Here is a 20,291-nt window from a genome sequence, read left to right on the forward strand (position 1 = left end):
AAGGGGCTGAGCCTTTGCAGCATCTCTCCCCAGAACGACTGACCAAAGAGAGAAGGAGAAGCAACATTCCTGGTTGTTCATTGTTGTTGGGGTTCTGTGTCTGTCTGTCTGTCCGTGCGTTTGGTGTTTTATCGCTAATTTTTTATTTTATTTTTTTTTCTGGAAACAATCTTAATTCAGGAACGCATTTATGAGGCATCTTTGGGTTCGAGTTTTACTTCCCCTTAACTCTATTCTTCTTTTTTTATTTTATTTTTTTTTTTAATTCCAAACCTGATTTCTTGTACAGTCATGGCAAAACTGGACCAAGGCTCTCAGCAAAAAGAGGAAAAGAAGGAAAAAAGCCCACCACTATGCCCCCAGCTCCCTGCATGAATTGTTTCAAGTACAGCCTGGATTACAGACTGCCCTCCACACTCTGCCACCTCTCCCTTATTGCTCCATGATTTGCTACCGCTCATCCCCTTCCCCCTTTTGTGATTATTTTTTTATTTTTAATTTTTTTTTTTTTGGTTTTCATTTTCTGTTCCAGTGTATATGTTGCTTATTTGTTTTATTTATTGAGATATTTTTAACGAGCTAAGAGACTGCAATGTCGCTGTGTATACTGCTTCTCTTGCCAGTAAAAATAAAGATGTCATGCAGCTACTGAGGGTTTGGGATTTATGTTCCTGACTCCACAGCCCCCAGCGGAGGCTGAGACTCTTCTTTGTGCCCCACAATGTTTTGACACTCAGAAATTTGGCTAAAAAACCCTTTCTCAGGGAGTGGGGCGATGGGGTGCAGAGGGTGTGAGCATCACTTGAAGATTTGGCTTGGAGTGGACCTTAAAACCCAACATCTTCCACTAGATCAGGATCTGGAAACAGGGGGCAAAATTATCCCAAATGACCTTTTCTCCTCATCAACTATGAGAAGAAAAAAAAATTAAAAAGAAAAAACAAAACTAAACAAAAAAAAATCAACAAAAACTCCCTGCTGTGGTGTCTAGGGCCACTAAAAAATAAATCATGTCATTCCATCCCAACCAGCTTCGGGGGAAAAACATTTTAAGATGCCAAATCATGGCCCTGTCTGTGTGTGCATCAGATGCATTCATTCCCTGATAGCTTCCCGAGCCCCAAAGTCAAGTGTTTATTTTAAAACAAGCCCCGCTGCGTGGAGGGAAAATCCATCACATCCATTAGAAGCTCTTACTGAGGAGCAAATGACATCTCAGTCTGGGCTCTGGGTACCAGCAGAGCCAAAAGCACCATTTAAGAAGGTGAATTTAACAGCTGTCAGAGCATGCAGCACGCGGAATGACTTCCCCCAGCCCCGAGGAATGCGTGGTTTCACATCAGTTACTGCAATTTGGGGAATCTCTAACCCTGCCCCAGGTTGTCATTTCACCACGAGAAGTGATGTTTTTTTAAGTGCAGGTACCAAAATCCAAATCCAGCTTTCCTGAGGGTTTGTCAGGCAGCCTGTGGTGCTGCTCTGCTGTGCCATGAGGTGCTCAGGAGCTGGGTTTTCCCAAGGAGCTGTGCCACGTGCCTTCCTCGCTGCTGCAGAGGGTCAGGGCTGCTTCCCCCAGGCTCCAGTGCCACGGATTTAAGGTTCTATCACAAGAGATCAAAGCCTTCGACCCCTCCCTGCAACTCTAAACAAAGACCAATGCTCACAAAGCACCTTTGGAACCTCTTCCATGAATTCTGGGGGTCACCCGAGGCTCCTGTGGGTGTATGGCCTTGGAGAGGTGGATTTGGAGCCTGGAATTAGGGTACAGCATTTGTTTTTAGGCAGAAAAGGGAGTGTCTGTTCAAATGGTCAGGAGAGAGCCCTGCTATGGGGTTCAGATGGGTGCATGAAGTTCCTGAGGAAAACCAAGGCCATAAAATCCTCCAAAAAGCCTGGGAGCTGTGAATTCTCTGGGTAACAGATTTTTAACAGCAAACACACCTGACTCCATGGAGAGGGAGGCAGACAATTCCATCAGCTGCTGGGAAGGCTTTTTGTGTGTTTGGGTTTCTCTGGGCACTCAGGAAACCCTGACCCCAAACTGCAGCTGTGTCCTCATGGATGCATCTAAATTTCCTTTTCCATACACAAGAGTCTTTTCCAAAGGCATTTATCACCCCTAATTCCCAAGGGGATTGAAATTGTCCTTCCCAATCCCACCTGTGATGCCACCACAACACCCTGTGGGAGATTAAGGCATGTCACCAAGGGCAGGGGCAGGGTGGCTTGTGCAGAAGAGGATGAAAGCAAGAAATCCCTAAAAGCAGCAGGATCCCAACAATGGGATTTCTCCTCTGTGGCAGCACACACGCCCATGTGGAGCCTGGCTAAATATTGATCCTGGATTTCTTGGTCTCTGTGCACATGAAAGGCTACAAAAAAAAACCCCACAAACCAGCACAAACTATTCCAGCAAACCACAAAGCAAAATATTCGCTGGAAAGAAGCCAAGCACTGAGGTGAGGATGTAAAACTCACTGATCTGGGTTTTTTTTAAAAAATAATTTTTTACTCAATCCCAGCTCAGCTTAGCACCTCTGACCCCTCCATTTCTAAAAGGGGGAGGAAGAAAGGTTTTTGCATTTTCAGCCAAAGTCCACATGAAAAAATAATAACTATTAAAAAAACCCAAACAAATCCAACCCCCCAAATCCCACCCCTTGGGATGTCTGCTCTCCCCAAGGCCACCCCGTTTCCACACAAAACCGAGGAGTGCTGACAGCAGGGAGGGATGGGGAAAGGGGGGAGCCCTGAGGATTTTTCCCAGGGATCCTTGGAAACTTGGAAGTGCTGGGACCACCCAGGCACCGTTTCTGGGATGGCAAATGCATCCTCCCCCCCGTGCAGGGTGACAGCAAAGAGAGGTCGGTGTCACCTCAGCACGGAGATCTTGGCTGGGGGAGCTGCATCCCACACAAACCTGGGAGAGCAGGGAGGACCCACGTGCAGCTGCACGCTCAGGACAGGGATAAATCCTCTGCTTCCTGCTCTTGGAAAGTGCAGTGACAAAGGGACCTGGATCAGGCTCGGGCAGAAAGATGAAAGCTGAGATCAGGGCGATGTGAAAGTGACTCCCCAGCCCTGGGGGGATTTAAAACCCGCTTGGATGTGGTGCTTGGGGACAGGAATTATTGGGGAAATGGAGGGACTCTGCTCTTAGAGGGCTTGTCCAGCCTACAGGATTCTGTGATGCTTCAGGCAGACACAAGCTGCTCCAGCAGCAGATGGATGGCTGGGAAATGATGGGACGCAAAAGGAGAGGTCAGTCCCAGCAGGACACATCCCCATCTTTGTCACTCAGACACGTCCTCTTTGCTTTACATTAAAAATCACACATTTATGTCTCATCTTTAAACCTTCCTCCCACTTGCAGCACCAAAGCTGGGCAAAAGCTGCTCACCTAAACCACAAAAAGAAGCAAACACCTCAGACTGAGGAACTGTGGCTGGAATCCCTGCAAGTGTCCCAGGCCAGGTTGGACTTTAAGCTTTGGAGGAACCTGGGATGGTGGAAGATGTGAGATGGGGTGATCTTCAACCACCCTGCCAGCCCTTCCATTCCATGGTTCCATTTTTGCCAGCGTCCTGCCCGTGTTTTAAGGGAATAATTCCAGGTTTTTCAGCTGCACCTTGATGCTCTTTGTGGTCTCGGTGCCATTCCGCTCTCGGTGCCTTTGTAGTCCCAGGATTTGTCTGGAGCTTGGTAAAGTGCACTCAGCCCGTTTATGATTTCCTGTCCTGTTTCGGAGCCCTGCACTGAAAGACTTTAGTTGCCTCCTAAATCTTTTTCCAGAACTCTCCTGTCATTTTAAATATGGGCCAGCATTTTGTTAGCTTCAAGACTTTGAAATAATATCAAAGTAAACCTCAAAGGAAAATAAGGCAGTAAAGGGGAAGGTTGGGGCTTAATTCATATTTAAATAAAGACCCTTCACTTCAGCTTGGGTTACTGTGTAAAATGACTGGGAGCAAATGGAGCTTTTAAAGGCCTTTTTACCCCTCAGGGGTCTGTTTTAAAATGATCAGGGAGCCTACCAGGCCCAGGAATGAAATTGCCTTCCCAGGAAAAACTCCCTACCACTGGGAAGAAAAATCCTTGAAGCTCTCCAGAAGCAAGGTGGACATTTTTCCTCCCTCCCCTCCCGAGCTGTGACCCAGAGCAATGTTTGGGAATGCTGGGAAGGCAGACAGGATCCCTGTCAAAGCCTTTGGAGAAGGGGACTGAGGAGCTCAGGATTGATTTGCGCATCAAAACACGGATTTTTCTCTCATTTTCTTTCATTTTCTGGGGTTAACCACACATATTAACAGGAGACACTGCCCTTTCTTTCCCCTTCCCAAAATGCTGGTTTTCAGGGGAGAGAGGAGGAGCTGAGGGCTGATTTCCAGCAAGCCCCAGCACCTGACAGGGATTTGCCCAAGTGTCAGAATTCCAAGTGTCAGAATGCCCGGCCCAGGTACCTCCACAAGAGCAGCCAAGCTCTGCTGGGCTTTATCCGGGGATCTCCTCTGAAATTCCCCTCTAAGCTCCACATCCTGCTGCAGCACAGAGCTGATGGATTTCTCCTTCCACATCCCCTCTGCCTTTATTCCTTATTTCCTACTGCAGCCCCAGGAGCAGTGGGCGGCAGGGATGGCTTCTGCTAACGCCAGCAAACTCCAGATCTGCCAAAAACCCCGAACAAAGGCTGTGAGAAAAATATTTCTGCAGGAAGCACTGGCTGAAACATGATTCATTTCTCCGAGATAAGTCATATTTCCCCCGGCCAACACTTACAAAAGGCTTCTCCTCCCTCATCCCTGCTCTGGCCTGGGTGATGGATACGGCTCCAGCATGTGCTTCCAGTTGAGGGCTGTGGAATTGCTCCATCCAAAAGCAGGTTGAGGCTGGGGATGTGCCACCGGTGCCTTCTCCCTGCTCTGGAAGGGAACTGACCCCATTCCCAAAGGGAACTGTCCCCATTCCCGACGGGGACTGTCCCCATTGCCGGCCTCACGCCACCACTTCCAGCATCATTGTTTTCCAGCCGGGTGTGACATCCCTGCCTGCTCGCTGTGGCTTTGTCACCAGCCCCTGCACACAATGGGCTCCGCGGGTCGTTTACAGTTCATCACGTCTTTGGAGCTGTCCATGGCAAAAAAAAAAAAAAAACCCCCATTCCTGCTTCCCACATGGCCGGGAGAGCCGTAATGGAATTTCCTAACATCCCTCACGGCAGAAAGCCTCGTTAGAGAGGGGCCCTGCCAGGCCGTGGCTTGCTTTCCCAAATTAGTGATGGGGTGGGAGCTGGGCCAGGGACCAACTGGCATGGGGCAGCAGATCGTGGTGGGACATGTCCATCCCAGCATCAGGCAGGGGTGAGGGACCCAAAATGCTGGGCAGGGACCTCCTTGGCCACAGAAGAAATAATGGAAATGTTTGGGTTGGAAGCAACCTTAGAGGTCATCCAGTGCCACCAATGCCATGGGCAGGGACACCTTCCACTGTCCCAGGCTGCTCCAAGTCACATCCAGTCTGGCCTTGGGCACTGCCAGGGGTCCAGGGGCAGGCACAGAGACATTCCTGGGACACCACAGCAGTGCCAAAGCTGGCAGAGTCCCCCCATGGGGCTGGACATGGAGTCGGGGTCAGCCACACCCAGGGTCAGCCACACCCAGGCCTCCCTTTAGATCCACCCAAGGTGGTCTCCTGGTTCCTGGTGGCATCCCAAGCCCCTCACGTGGGATTCTGTCCGTTGGTTTTTATTTCTCCTTTTTCTTTTTTTTTTTCCCTGGGGTGCAGGAAGTCAGAGGAGCTGGCTGGAGCATGAGCGTGTTCCCGTGAGTTCCTGCCTGGGTCACTGTCCCTGCAGGCAGCCTTGTCACCAGCAGTGACATCCAAGCATCCAAGCGTGCCACCAGCACCTCTGGAGACACTGGAGCAGCTGGTGCTCCATGGGCTTCTCTTGGGGGGCTTGTGCTTCATTTTCCAGTTGCCACCACCGAACACCCTGGTCTGAGGACACAGAGCTGCTTGGGCAACCTGGACCAGGTAAAAGCCAGCAGAGGAGTTAATATCCACCAAATCTTGAGCCTCAACCTTCCCACATAAGGGCTGAGGTGAGGTTTGTCCCTCATGGAGTCACAGCACAATAAAAAGAAAAGGAAGCAGGAGTGGGAAGGAAGAGAGAGGTGCAGAGGAAGAAGAGGATTAGGATGAAGTACAGACAGGAGGGAAGGCAAAGGCCTGCCCCTTGCAGAGCACACATGCAGAGCTCAGGGTGGAGATGGACGGCTCCTCCAGGCCCTCCTGAGTCATTTCCCATGGATCCATATGCCAGGTGAGCATTTCATCCCTGATCAACTCTGCTGCTCTGCACAGGCACTTCAGCAGTGCCTTGCTGAGCCCATGTTTGTTGGCACTGCTCTAAATAAGAATTACATAAAAAATCAACATCTTTGTGGTAAACACTGCAGGAGCACCGTGCCGGTGAGAAGGGATTTTGTGTTGTGAGAAGCTGCTCTTTCCTGCCAGAAATTCACAGAATCACAGCAGATTTTGGGTGGGAAGGGACATCCAAGCTCATTGAGTTCCACCCCCTGCCATGGGCAGGGACACCCCCCATGGTGACACCTTCCACCTTCCACTATCCCAGGTTGCTCCAAGCCCCATCCAACCTGGCCTGGGACACTTCCAGGGGTGGTGCAACCATCCTGGCCAGACTCCCCAACATTCCTTAAAATGTCCATCAGACCCACAGGGCTTTCACTCCACACGCTCCACGAGGGTCTGGGATGAGCAGGACACGACGGCAGAAGCTCAGACCTGAGGGGTGGCTGCAGGACACAGCCCAGCCCTGTCAGGGGTGGGATGGGCACGTCCAGCCAGCTCTGGCACGGCTCTGTGGCCTCTCACTGTGGCATGTTTGAACAGCCAGACCATTTCCCCTTCATCAGTGTTGGGGCTGGGGAGAGCCAAAGGTCGGGCTGGGAGCTGATGGTTTCACTTCTAAACAAAACTCCTCCTCCTCATAAATTTTCATGTAGTACCACCAAGATGGCTCCTCCCCTACTCTACTTTAACAAGATGGGTATTTCATTCCCCAAAACTAGCTCCTTCTTGCCCCGAGTCCCAAGATTTTGGGGAATTTTGGCCAGGATCCTGCCCCATGCCTCAACTTACCAGTGCAGGAGAAATAAAGGTGGCAGAGAGGTGAAACCTCACAGTTGTTTCTTCCTGGTTTTAATGGCTCTGCCACTTGTGTTCCCACGAGATCAGGACCATGTTTGATGTGCCAGGGGCTGGAAAGAGCAAAACCAAACCTCACTGTCTGGAACACGTATGCTTGCTTTGTTTTGGAGAGAAAACAAGGGAAAAAGAGCAGGAGATGGAGCTGGCTTCCAGACTGCCTGCACTGGTTCATGCCCCAGAAAAGAGCAACTCAAACTGTCCAGGACAAAGTGCAAAGCATCATCTGTGCTTCTCCTGGTCCTGGACCCCTCTGTTTCTGTGCATTTCTTTGAGACCACCAAAAAGCTCAGCCCTGACATTGTTTTTTCTGGTCCTGAAATCTCTTACAGAACTTTTCCAGCAGTGCTTCTCAGGGCTCTGCCCTCCTCCTTCCAGGGAAGTTTCAGAGCTCAGCTGGCGTGGGGAAAGAATTTGGTGATTTAGATAACCTCAGAACTGTTTGTTAAAAGTTTTGGCTGCTCAAATCCAGCCAGGGGTGATATCTGAGCTGTGGGGTTCATGTTCAAGTTCAGCTTGGACAGGCCTTGGAGCACCCTGGGATGGTGGAAGGTGTCCCTGGCCATGGCATGAGTGGAATGAGATGGGCTTTGAGGTCCCTTCCAAGCACCCCCAAACCACTCTGATTTTCCTGCATCACCTTGACAAGGGAATGAACTGCTGCTTTGTCTCTGCTCTCCCAGCCCTCCTGGATTGCTGTCAAGGAAACTTTTCCCCCTTCACTGGGTCATCCCCAGCTCCCTGTCCCAGCCCAGCCTGCAGGACAGTGCCTGGGGGCTGGTGCCATCGTGTGGATACAGCTGAAATCAGGAGGAGGAGGAGGAGGAGGAGGAAGAGGAGGAGGCAGAACACTGGGAAAAGGACAAATCTGGCTTTGTCCAAGTCTGGATCTAAACCAGGTTCCCTCCCAGAGACACCAGTGGGTTTAGGTGCTGCTTCCTCAAGCAGGTGAATAAATAAATAAATCAGCAGAAGGATGCACCACTGTCTTGGTTTGGAAAGACAGGAGTCTGCTAAGGAGGGCAGGCACCTCCCCTGAAATGCAGAATGTAAACCCTCCCCACCCCTCCCAATTGCTATACATTTTAAATTAAGGGGCTCTCAGGCAAAAATATGGGAGCAGGAAATAACAGTTCTTCAATAGGGGAAGGGAAAAAAAACCCATAAAATAAGCAATGCAGTACACATGAACAACAGTGACAGAGTCAGAACCCAGCCTGACACCCTGTGGGTCAGGGTGTTGGTGGCAGTCCCATTGGAAATGTGGCTGCAGCCCTCCTGCAGTGTCAGGGGTGGTTCTGTTGGAGCAGGGGGATCTGTAGAGAAGGATGTATTGTTCCTCTGAAGATCCAGTGGGAGGAGAGGCAGCTGCTGTTCCTCTAGGGAATGCCGTGGAGAAAGCCGTGCTGGTGTCTCACAAACCTCTGGATTATATCTGGGTAGCAATGCTTGGCTCCTCCCTCTGGGCAGAGCATCTCCCAATGGGATGTTCTAGTTCTTATCAGCCATGCAGTGACATTCAATAGTCTGTTATCAGCAGTGTCCCCTCCCGAGGGAGGTGTGAATGTGGTCACTCAAAGAGAGAGATAAAGCAAACTGCCCACTTGACAGAGGTAATCTGCCATACAGATGGGAATGGAAAACATCTTGCATTGCAGTCTTCAACAACCACCTGCCCCACTTGCACCTACAGCATCTCCTGGTGCCACGGCAGATCCCAGAGGGAGTTTTCCCTAAGGAAAGCAGCGTTGGTTGAGATTTAGGTCCCTGCCAAAGGCCCAGAAGCTGAAACCACTGCACCTTACTCTGCTTTCCTGCTGGAAACAGGGCTGGAGCACAAGCCCTGCCTGCGTCATCCCCTGCAGGATCTCCAGGACTGTCTGGTGAAGCAGCACAAACACACTCCTGAGCCTGGAGGAGAATCAGGCTGTGGATTTTGGCCCCTGGCAGAGGGTGTGTGCTGCGCTCTGGGCTCGCATCCTGTCCTGGAAGTCACACAGTCACCAGCCTCCAACTCTTGCAAAACTGAGGAGCAATCCCAGCCCAGGATAAAAATAAAGGGTCCACAGGGCCCTGCCACTCTGGGGTCAGCTGACACAGTGGATGTGCATCCAGCCTCCTTCTTGTCATTTTTCCACTGCTTTTTACAGCCTGGAGCTGAAGCGGAGCCAAATGACAAGCAGGGGGGGAGAACAGATCAGGAGCCTGGGGTTTCCTTTGGGTGGTCAAAATCCCCAACCAAGCCCTGCTGGCTGGGATGTTCCCATTATCCTGCAGAGTGGAGCACTGAGCTGCAGTGAGCTCCTTCCCAAACCTGTGATGGAGAGCAGCCTGCCCCGACTCCTTGGGACACATGGATGAGGGGATGAGCTTGGAGCCACAGGGAGGGCAGGGATTCCCTGAGGGCCCTGTCCAGGCCCTGCCCTGCCTCCTTCCCTTCCACCCCTGCACTCCAGGCTTATCCAGCCCTGTCATGTTTTTGGCTCCCCCTGCAAATTCCCACTGCCAAGGTGTTTGCAGAGCGATTTCCCCTCCAAGTCCCGCTGGCTCTGCCAGGATGGCTCTGGAAGGGGCACAAAGGATGCACCAGGGCTCAGCTGCCAGCCCTCAGTGGCTCTGTGCTGGCTGTCACAGGGCTGGAGCACCTGCAGGTGCAGGTGGGATCTCCTGTGGATCCACCAGAGCATCTCCAGCACATCAGGGCATCCCCAGCGAGCTGCTGCCCCATCCTCGCCAGGTTTAGCAGCACCTGCATCCAAAATCCATGAAGGACCCAGCCCCACGGTGCTGTTTCTGATTAAATGGTTCCTTCCCAGTGTTATTTGGGAAATGCAGGAATTTTTCCCATCTGTCTTTGACCTATAAAAAGAACATCCCTCAGAACCGAGAGGTTATTGCCAGCAAGGACGTGTTTTCATTTCTGGCCTTTAAGCACATTTCATGGCTTGCCAAGACTTTTTAGGAGGCTAAAACTCAAGGCCTCAACTCAGCAGAGTGCTTCCAGAGAGGATTTAGGTGCACACTTGTGTCTGAGCACATGTTACAGGCTGCTGGACGGAGAGGTTTGCCCAAATTGGTGCCAAAAATCATCTTCATTAACTCCTCGGCTCTCTGATTCTGTCCTTGACTTTATTCACCTGCAGGTGTAATTTGGTTTGCAGATGTGCAATCCCTGGATTGCAGGGAGCAGCTCTTTATTTGGTGAATGATTCATGGGGATTCAGGAAGATGTGAAAAGCCTGGGGCAAGAAGAGGTGGGTGATGCTTTCTTGAAAGCAGGATTTTAAAATCACAACAACTGCAGAAATTTCATGGAGTGTTTAGCAACAGCAAAATCGGGAAGAAAAACTAAGAAGGCATCTCTGAAGCGCCTCTAAGTGAAAATTTTGATTTAAAAAGAAATTTTACAATATAAAACCACTGTTCAAGTGAAATATTTAACTTCAGGCTGGCTGAAATACACCTTTACAAATAATGTCTCTTCTTTCTTTCCTTTTCTTTTTTTTTTTTTTTTATTTTTCAGTTTTGGTTTGCCAGAATCATCATTTCATCATTTTTCCATTATTTCATTTTTCACCCCAAATCCTTATTTTAAGTTTTTGGAGCTTTGCTGCTAGGAAAGTCAAGGCTTGTGTATCCAAGTACACCCTGAGAACTGAAAACAGAGCTGGATAAATGAAGAGGGAACACAAAATTCCGACTCTCAGGTTTGTCTTTAAGACCTTGCCAGTCATCCAGGAGGAATCCAAGATACCACAGCTATCAAAAGACACGGGATCTGTGCTCTGCTTCCAGGAAAGACACATTTCATCATCACAAGGAAATATACCAGATGACAACCAGCCCCCTCCAAGCTTCCAGCATTCCTACCTGCGCTGCTAAATCCCAAAATCCAGCCTTTCCTGCAGTGTGCCTTTTATCTCAGCAGCACTGCCCTTCAATGCAGATTCCAGAGGAAAGGCAGTGCTGGATTTCACGGGAATCAAACCTAAAGCTTTTAGCTCAGCAAGGCAAGGGTCAAACAAATTTATTTGGTGAACCTCCCCTGTCAGATCTGTCTCATTTCCTCTCTCCTGGAAGTGCTCAAGGCCTGGTTGGATGAGGCTTGGAGCAATCTGGACCAGTGGAAGGTGTCCCTACCCACCTGAGCTGAGCTTTAGGGTCCCTTCCATCCCAAACCATTTGGGATTCATGGAGCTCCCATCAGCAAAGCAACCAGAGCTCTTCCACCCACACTGCTCCTACAGAACAAGGTGACCAACAGAGAGGGGGGAAATGCTCAAAATCACTTTTTTTTTATCCTTAAAACGTTTGTTTAATCCTGAAAGCAATTAAAACCAGAGAGGCTTTAATGGGGAGTTGAAAGCAGCAGTGGGGTGGGGTCACCAGGGTGGTTTTTTTCCTACTGTCGAACGGTGAAACCATCCCTGTTATTGAACATGTCAAAAAGCCTGTGAACCGAAGAAAACAAAGCCCCAAACTTCCCGACGGCAGCGACACAATGATGGACACCAGGAAAAGGGCTGCAAGCACAAAACAAACAAACCTCCCCAAAAAGGGCTCCGCCGAACCGAAGGGGAAAAGAGGTTACGAGTAAATTGTGGGAAATGCCGCTAAGAGGGAAGGGATAAACGAAACCAAGAATAAAAAATAAAGAGGAGGAAAGGGCAGAGGGAGAAGGGGCTGGGACAGGGCCGTGCCAGTCAGGAGGGATTTGGCCGGATGAAATGTGGAAGATACTTTGATTAATTCTAGGAGCCCACCCCAAAGTCATCCTGCAGCTCCCAGAGCGCTCATTACGGAGGGGAGGCGGGCAGTGACTCATGCTGGAAACTTCCCAACTTCCAAAGGGGGGGGGAAAAAAAAGAAAAAAAAGGAGGAAAAAGAGGAATCTCAGTTCTCAAGCAAACACGAAGGTCCCTGGATCCTCGGGAAGGTTGGGGACAGCGTGGTGGCAGGGAGGTGGCCTTGGTAGGTATGGTTCCCAGGAGGGCTGGCTGGAGATGTCCCCAAGGAGGATGGGGGTGGCAGCTGTGGGTGCCTCTCCAGGGCTCCTTGTGCCATCCCTGGAGGCAGGGATCTGCCTTCCCAGCAGAGATGCCCGTGGGAATGCACCCAAAAAGCTGCTGCCAGCTGGTGGGACACTGAGGCAGGATCACTCTGTCTCCCTCCACCACCACCTGAACCAGCTCTGGGGTGCCTTAGGTCAAGGTTTGCTGGATCATGGAGGGGAAAACAAAGCCAGGAGGAGACACAAGCTCAGAAGTGTTTGCTCAGCCAGGATCAGCTCCAGGAGAACCACTTGGGATGACAGCGGACAGACTGAGGGGGTCCTTCCTTGCCTCATGTTTACTATCCCATCTCAGCTCCGCTCTCATCCTCTCGTTTTCAGCTCTCTGGGCAGCTGACAGCAGCAGGAACTGAGGCCAGAGCGTCAGATTAAAAACTCTTCCTTCTGCAGGCTCGTGGCCCCACGCTGGAGCTCGCTCAGCCCCGGAACCAAACAGAACCCGAGGATGTCACAGGCTTGGGACAGAGCTGGGGACAGCAGGGCTCATGCCCTGGAGCCAATTGTAGCTACATTTTTCTAGTTTCTCTCTTTAAGGAGAGAAGAGAATTAGGGTTTATTTGGTTTGGGTTTTTTGTTTGTTTGTTTTTGGTTTTTTGTTTGTTTTTTAAAATTTATTTGTATTTTTTAAATTTATTTTTTAAAGAAAGGAAGGTGCAGGGTGTGACCCCCATCTCCAGCACCCTGGCTCAGCCTGGGCTGTGCCACACAGGCTCACATCTCTCTGGCCCTGAGCAGGAACCCCTCGGTGCCCTTCAGATGGCATCAGTGGTGAATAAAAAGCCACTTCCTTGCACACCAGGCTCTCCTCAGCCTCCCACGGGCTCTTTACCACTAGAGGGGAGTGGAAGGTAACGAGTTGAGGAGATGGTTGTGTCCTCCTGGGTTGGGAGTTTCCCTAGCTCTGGGTGCCCACCATGCCCAAAATTCACAGCATCCAGCCACGTGAGGAGGTTTTCCCCATCCCCAGGGCACCAGCAGGATGCTGGAACAACCTGCAGCATGGAGGAGCCAGGAGTGGGATGTGGAAATTGCTGTCCTGATCCTTCAGGCAAAGGAAAGCACCACAGGCCCAGGAGAGGATGGGCCTTTCCCCATCTTGAAGATGGCGATGCAAGATGTTTTCCATTCCCATCTGTGTGGCAGATTACCTTTGTCAAGTGGGCAGTTTGCTTTATCTCTCTCTCTGAGGGACCACATTCACACCTCCCTCAGGAGAGGACACTGCTGATAACAGACTATTGAATGTCACTGCATGGCTGATAAGAACTAGAACATCCCATTGGGAGATGTGAGCCCAGAGGGAGGAGCCAAGCATTGCTACCCAGATATAATCCAGAGGTTTGTGAGACACCAGCACGGCTTTCTCCACGGCATTCCCCAGAGGAACAGCAGCTGCCTCTCCTTCCACTGGATCTTCAGAGGAACAATACATCCTTCTCTACAGATCCCCCTGCTCCAACAGAACCACCCCTGACACTGCAGGAGGGCTGCAGCCACATTTCCAATGGGACTGCCACCAACACCCTGACCCACAGGGTGTCAGGCTGGGTTCTGACTCTGTCAGTGTTGTTCTGGTGTACTGCATTGTTTATTTTATCCTTTTTTTTTTTTCTCCTATTGAAGAACTGTTATTTCCTGCTCCCATATTTTTGCCTGAGAGCCCCTTAATTTATAATTTATAGCAATTGGGAGGGGTGGGGAGAGTTTACATTCTCCATTTCAGGGGGGGCTCCTGCCTTCCTTAGCAGACTCCTGTCTTTCCAAACCAAGACACTCCAGCAGGGAAAGGAGCTGGGAGAGGCCATCTCCAGCTTTCTCCATCCCCCAGCTCACCTTTTCCCAGTGATATCCAATGGCACAGGCACCTCAGAGCTCACTGGGGTCAATCCTGGCTTCCTCAGGGTCCCTCATCAGAGGGGACACAAAGCCACAGGGTCACCCAAGAGCTCCTCTGACCATGGGGTTCACCAAGCCAGGTTTTGCCCATTGTGCTCCTTGTCCTGTTGGCATCACAGAAATAAATCAATAAAAGGGTTCAAATGTGCTGATCAGAGCAAATTTCCATCTCAATTTTCCACAGAGAAAAGGCTGAATTTATTTTTTTTTTCCCCTTCAGTTTGGAAGCCCTTGAGGTGCTTTCTATTTCTGCTCTCCAAATAATTCAGTGTGTGCCTCAGTGTGTCCAAGCCAGCCCAAGCACGAGTCACCAGGAAAATGCTGGGGATGGTGGAGATGTGCATTATGTGCAGGGAATGTAGTGCCAGGCATCCTGGGACACCAGGAATTTTTCTGCTTTTACCATTGGGAAAACCTACATTTTACATTTTTTTACATTTTACATTTTACTGCCCTGACTTCCCAGTCCACAGCAAGGCCATTATTAAAGAGCTACAATATTAAGATATAAACCAAATTTAACAGTTCCCCTTGCAGAAATGTGGTGGGGAGGCGGAGTTATCCTGTTAATTTGGTATTTTTGTAGAAATGGGAAACGTGGGGGCTTCTCCCAGGAATATATTTTTTGTCCACTAGGGATCAGGTCAATATTTTGCTTGTGTCCACCCCTCCCAACCCTTCCCGTGCAACAGGGAAAGGAAAGAAAAATCCTCCAAACCTCTGAGCACCATAAAGATTTTATGATAAACAAACCCCTGGGGGCTTTTTGGGAGCCGAGGTGATTAACATTCCTTAATGAGGATGGAGGGGGTGCTCAGGGCTGGGGGAGGGCAGCCCCAGCACCCTCCTGAGGGTCCCACCTTCCCTCCCCACCTAATCCCCCAGTTGCCACCTGGCAGATTTACTGGCCGCACTAACGTGGCTATATCCCACTGATATAATGAGGAATTGCAGCCTGGGCTGTATTTCCTCATGAATTTCACTTCCCCTGCCAGAAAAGTTCAGGGCTGGGTCAGATTTTATATATATTTATGCACATAAAATATATATATGTATATATAAATATATATATATATATATTTCTTCTTTCCAGGTGATTTCCACCTTTCCTCATCCAAAGACTCATTCACCCTCATCTTTCCCACCCACCAGGGTTTGTTTTGTTGGTTGAGTTTGGGCTAAAGAAAACATTCCAAGGGCCAAACCCCACTTCCATCCCCTCCAGGGGTGGGGTGCTGCCCGGTGCTGCTCTCTGGGGGTGCCACAGCAGCACTGAGCCTGTCCTCACCCCACTTCCAGCCAGGAAATGCTGATTTAATCAAGCTCAGCTTTGGTATGGAAAGGGGAGCTGGGTGGCTGGGACTTCAAACAGCCCCATCCCTCCTCCCACACCTCCACAGGGTCATGATCAGACAGGGACATGCCCCGGCATCCCAAATCCCTGCTGAGCTCCTCCAGCCTTGCTGCACCCACCCCAAATCCCCAAATCCTCCTTCCCTGGCCGTGGCCTGTCTGTGTCACAGACATCTTTTTGTGAAAAATCCTTCCCTTAGGATTTTTTTCCTCCTGAGAAGCTGAGGGGCCTCAGGAACAAAATGTAAACAATGGTTATCTGCTGCTGTGGAATGCAACAGGTGCATCTGTGACTGGTCTCATGTGGATGTTTGGAATTAATGGCCAATCACAGTCAGCTGGCTCAGACTCTCTGTCCGAGACAGAAGCCTTTGTTATCATTCGTTCTGATTCTATTCTTAGCTATCCTGCTGAGATGAAACATTTTCTTCTACTCTTTTAGTATAGTTTTAATGTAATATCTATCATAAAATAATAAATCAGCCTTCTGAAACATGGAGTCAGATCCTCATCTCTTCCCTCCTCCTGAGACCCCTGTGAACACCATCACAGCCCTGCTCCAGCCAGAGCTCACCAAGCCCCTTCTCTGAGGACAACAAAGCCTCAAACGTGTTTCCAGGTGAATTTTGTAAGGATTAAAATGTTTCCAGGTGAATTTTGTGATTAATAAAAGCCCCTGACGTGGCTGCTCTTGCAGGGCTCTCTGCTCTTGTTTAGCAGGAGTTCAGGGGATGCTGGCATTGCCTCTGCTGCCCTGGAGGCTTTGGGATGCCAATTCCAGGCACAGATTGCTGAGGAACAGCCCATCCCCACTGTTTTGGGGTGTTCTTTCCATGGGTCACCCCATTGCATAGCTGAGAATTCCCATCGTGCATGGAATGCAGCCGGGATCCAGGAGGAGGAGAAGCCCATGCACACCCTGGGGGTGTCCCATGCAGCACCTGGGAACAGAGCCCATGGAAAACTTTGGGTATAATTAATAAATAATAGATTTTGGGTATAATTAATAAATAATACATTTTGGGGTTCCCCTCCCCTGCTGGGAATGAACCATCCCTGCCTGCTGGAGGGAGGCACCCCTCACCCAGGGGATTTTCACCTTTCCATCAGGAGGGGAAGGGAAGGGATTTGTTGGACTCAAGGCACTCCAGCCCCTCTGTGAGATAAATTTTCTTTAAGCTCTCAGAATCCCAGAATGGTTTGGGTTGGAAGGGACCTTAAAACCCATCTCATTCCAACTCTGCCATGGGGCAGGGACACTTTCCACAATCCCAGGCTGCTCCAAGCCTCAACCTGGCCTGGGACACTTCCAGGGATGGGGAAAATAATCCTGCCAGAGCCTTGGCCTTCCCAAACCTCACCCTTGAGGCAGCCACACACCTTCTCACCAGAGGCTGCCTCTCTGAGCTGCCTCTTTCCCACAATTTCAGAGTTTTACGGCCAGCATTCCTCATTTTCCATGCCATTAATCTCCACAGGCCCTGGCTCCGAGCAGGCAGGAAGCCAAAGGCTGCCAGACAGGTTGCAAGCGAAATCCAGGTTGTCTGGAAAAGAAGAAAATCCAGCTAAAAGTTGGGAAAGCGCTTGAGCCTCAAATTGGCCCAGCAGGACAAGGGTGATGCTGCTCAGGTGGGTTTGGTGGCAGCCAGGGCGTCCCTTCCCATCCCACTGCACTTTTCCAGCCACCAGCATTCCTTTGAGCTCATGGATTTAATTGTGCCCAAGGGGGGGAAAAACCCCAACACCCAACCCAAAGCAAAACTGAGAGATCATTTTTAAGTTTATTTAGAGAGATGTTGCTCTGGGAGCTGCTCCTGAGCAGTCAGCCAATGCATTTTTCAGAGCGTTTTTGCTGTGAGTTCTTGTTTCCTCATCTTGGAAGTTGCTCTGCTGTGAATCCTCAACTCCCCAAAGTCCCAGAGCTGAGGATGACACAGGCAAAACTCTGTCAGGCAGGGAAAGGGAGGAGAATAAATCTGTCCTGCAGCAGGACAAGGGGGAAGAGCAAAAACTCACCTGGAAGTCTCCAGAAATAAATACCTTTCATCCTCCTGCAGGTTGTCCACATGGTTCAGTTCTGAGCAGGAGAACCAGAGAATTCCAGAATGGGATTCCCTTCAGTCCCTCAGGGAAGGCTGAAGTTGGATATTAGGGAAAATTTCTTCCCTGAAAGGAAGGCCAGGCCCTGGCACAGCTGCCCAGGGCAGTGTGGAATCCCCATTCCTGGAGGGATTTAGAAGGCCTGTGGATGTGGCACCTGGGGACAGGGCTCAGTGGAGTTGGCAGTGCTGGGGGGATAGTTGAGTACTCTGAGAGGGCTTTTCCAACCACAGTGATTCCATGGCAAACCCAAGGCACCGTGATTTCTGACTGAGGGGAGGTTGGGACCTGCCAGGTTTGATGGTTCTGTGTCACTTCCCTGCCTCCAGACAGAATTCCAGCGTGGCTGTGCTCCAGGATGGGCTGGCTGAGCAGCCCAGCAGCACGGGCAGGTGAGCCAGGATCCTTGGGAAGGAGAACCTGATCCAGCTGCCTCCCAGAGAGGATTCCAGCTCTGGTGGGATCTGCAGACACTTCCCTGCTGTCTTGGTTTGGACAGACAGGAGTCTGCTAAGGAAGGCAGGAGCCTCCCCTGAAATGGAGAATGTGAACCCTCCCCACCCCTCCCAATTGCTATAAATCTTAAATTAAGGGGCTCTCAGGCAAAAATATGGGAGCAGGAAATAACAGTTCTTTAATAGGGAAAGGAAAAAAAAATGAAGGATAAAATAAACAATGCAGTACACTAGAACAACACTGCCAGAGTCAGAACCCAGCCTGACACCCTGTGGGTCAGGGTGTTGGTGGCAGTGCCATTGGAAATGTGGCTGCAGCCCTCCTGCAGTGTCAGGGGTGGTTCTGTTGGAGCAGGGGGATCTGTAGAGAAGGATGTATTGTTCCTCTGAAGATCCAGTGGGAGGAGAGGCAGCTGCTGTTCCTCTGGGGAATGCCGTGGAGAAAGCCGTGCTGGTGTCTCACAAACCTCTGGATTATATCTGGGTAGCAATGCTTGGCTCCTCCCTCTGGGCTCACATCTCCCAGTGGGATGTTCTAGTTCTTATCAGCCATGCAGTGACATTCAATAGTCTGTTATCAGCAGTGTCCCCTCCTGAGGGAGGTGTGAATGTGGTCACTCAAAGAGAGAGATAAAGCAAACTGCCCACTTGACAAAGGTAATCTGCCATACAGATGGGAATGGAAAACATCTTGCATTGCAATCTTCAACACCTGCCTGGATTCCTCTTCCCTTCATCTCCCTCCAAGCCTCTCCAAGCAGGGCTGGGAGCAGCCCTGGACCTCACCCCCCAGCCCTGCCTCTCTCTGCTCACAATGGGAACGGAGAGGAATTGTTTTGGAATAACAGTGCAAATCAAATTTCCCATGGCAGCTAAGGGGGAGAGAGGTCAGATATGAGAAAGCTTTGGATGATAGAGGAATTATCCTGCCACCCCTGTCGAAAAACTCACTCTCAGTCCCACTTGCAGCTCTCACAGGGTCTGGCAGGGCCCAGCAGATGAGCCTGGCCAGGGCACTTCGTTATCCCTGCACAGAGCTGCTCAAGCAGCCCCAGGCTGAGCATTCCCTGTGCCCTGAAAGGAGGGGAAGCATCCCAGAGAGTCAGGGGTCATCATCCACCAGACCAGGGGAGCTGGGCAACCCTGCTCAGCTCCCAGCTGGAGCTGCGGGAAGCCACTCTGTGCTTTGGGTGTGCAGCTGTTCCACAACTTCTTCTTCTTCTTCTTCTTCTTCTTCTTCTTCTTCTTCTTCTTCTTCTTCTTCTTCTTCTTCTTCTTCTTCTCCTTCTCCTTCCCCTTCCCCTTCCCCTTCCCCTTCCCCTTCCTCTTCCTCTTCCTCCTCATCCCCATCTGCATCCCCCAGAGTGGATTGGGCACCTGGCTTCAGACATTCCCTAAAAACAGCTGGAGGGGTGGTGCAGCCCCTGCTCCTTTGGCTGGTCCAGTACTCCCCTGTCCCATTCACATCCTCTGATAAAATCCCTTCGCCCAGGATTTTCCTCCTGGGAAGCCGAGAAGCCTCAGAGAAAAGGAAAACAATTCTTATCTCATTTGCTTCTCCTGTGTTGTGCTCATGTGGAATGTGTTTGGAGATTGTTCAGCCACAGGTGATTGTTCCATTGGGTTCTGCTGTGAGTTGTTTTGGCTCTTTGGCCAATCAGGGTCGAGACTCTGGAAAAGAGACTCTGGAAAGAGTCAGGAGTTTTCATTGTTATCTTCTAGCATTCAGTAAGTATCCTTGCTGTATTCTTTAGCATAGCATAGTATTCTTTAATATAATATAGTATTATAAAATAATAAATTAGAGTTCTGAGAACATGGAGTCAGACGCATCATTCCTGCCTGCCATGAGGGTCCCCACAAATGCAATACTCCCCAGCCTTGGCAGGGTTTGGGATGGACTCGGGATGGGCTCAGGATGGGCTCGGGATGGGTTTGGGATGGGCTCAGGATTCTCCCAGAGTTTTTCCCCATCTCTGCTCCAGGCTCCCTCCCTTGCACAGAGATCTCTCCCCCTTTCCCAGAGCCCAAAGGATTTCATCCGTTGTGGTCCCGGTTTTCTTCCTGCTGGAGCCCCGCACGGGAGGGTTTGGGAGCAGCCCCTGCCAGCGCTGGGGACCCTCAGCAGCGCCGGGAGCTCCTCCTGGCTAAATGAACCATCTCCACATAAACCGACTACGGGATAAACT

This window comes from Melozone crissalis, unplaced genomic scaffold (genome assembly GCF_028551555.1).
Source record: "Melozone crissalis strain CALT ecotype California unplaced genomic scaffold, PUWL_Pcris_2 ptg000023l_1, whole genome shotgun sequence".
Lineage (NCBI taxonomy): Eukaryota > Metazoa > Chordata > Aves > Passeriformes > Passerellidae > Melozone > Melozone crissalis.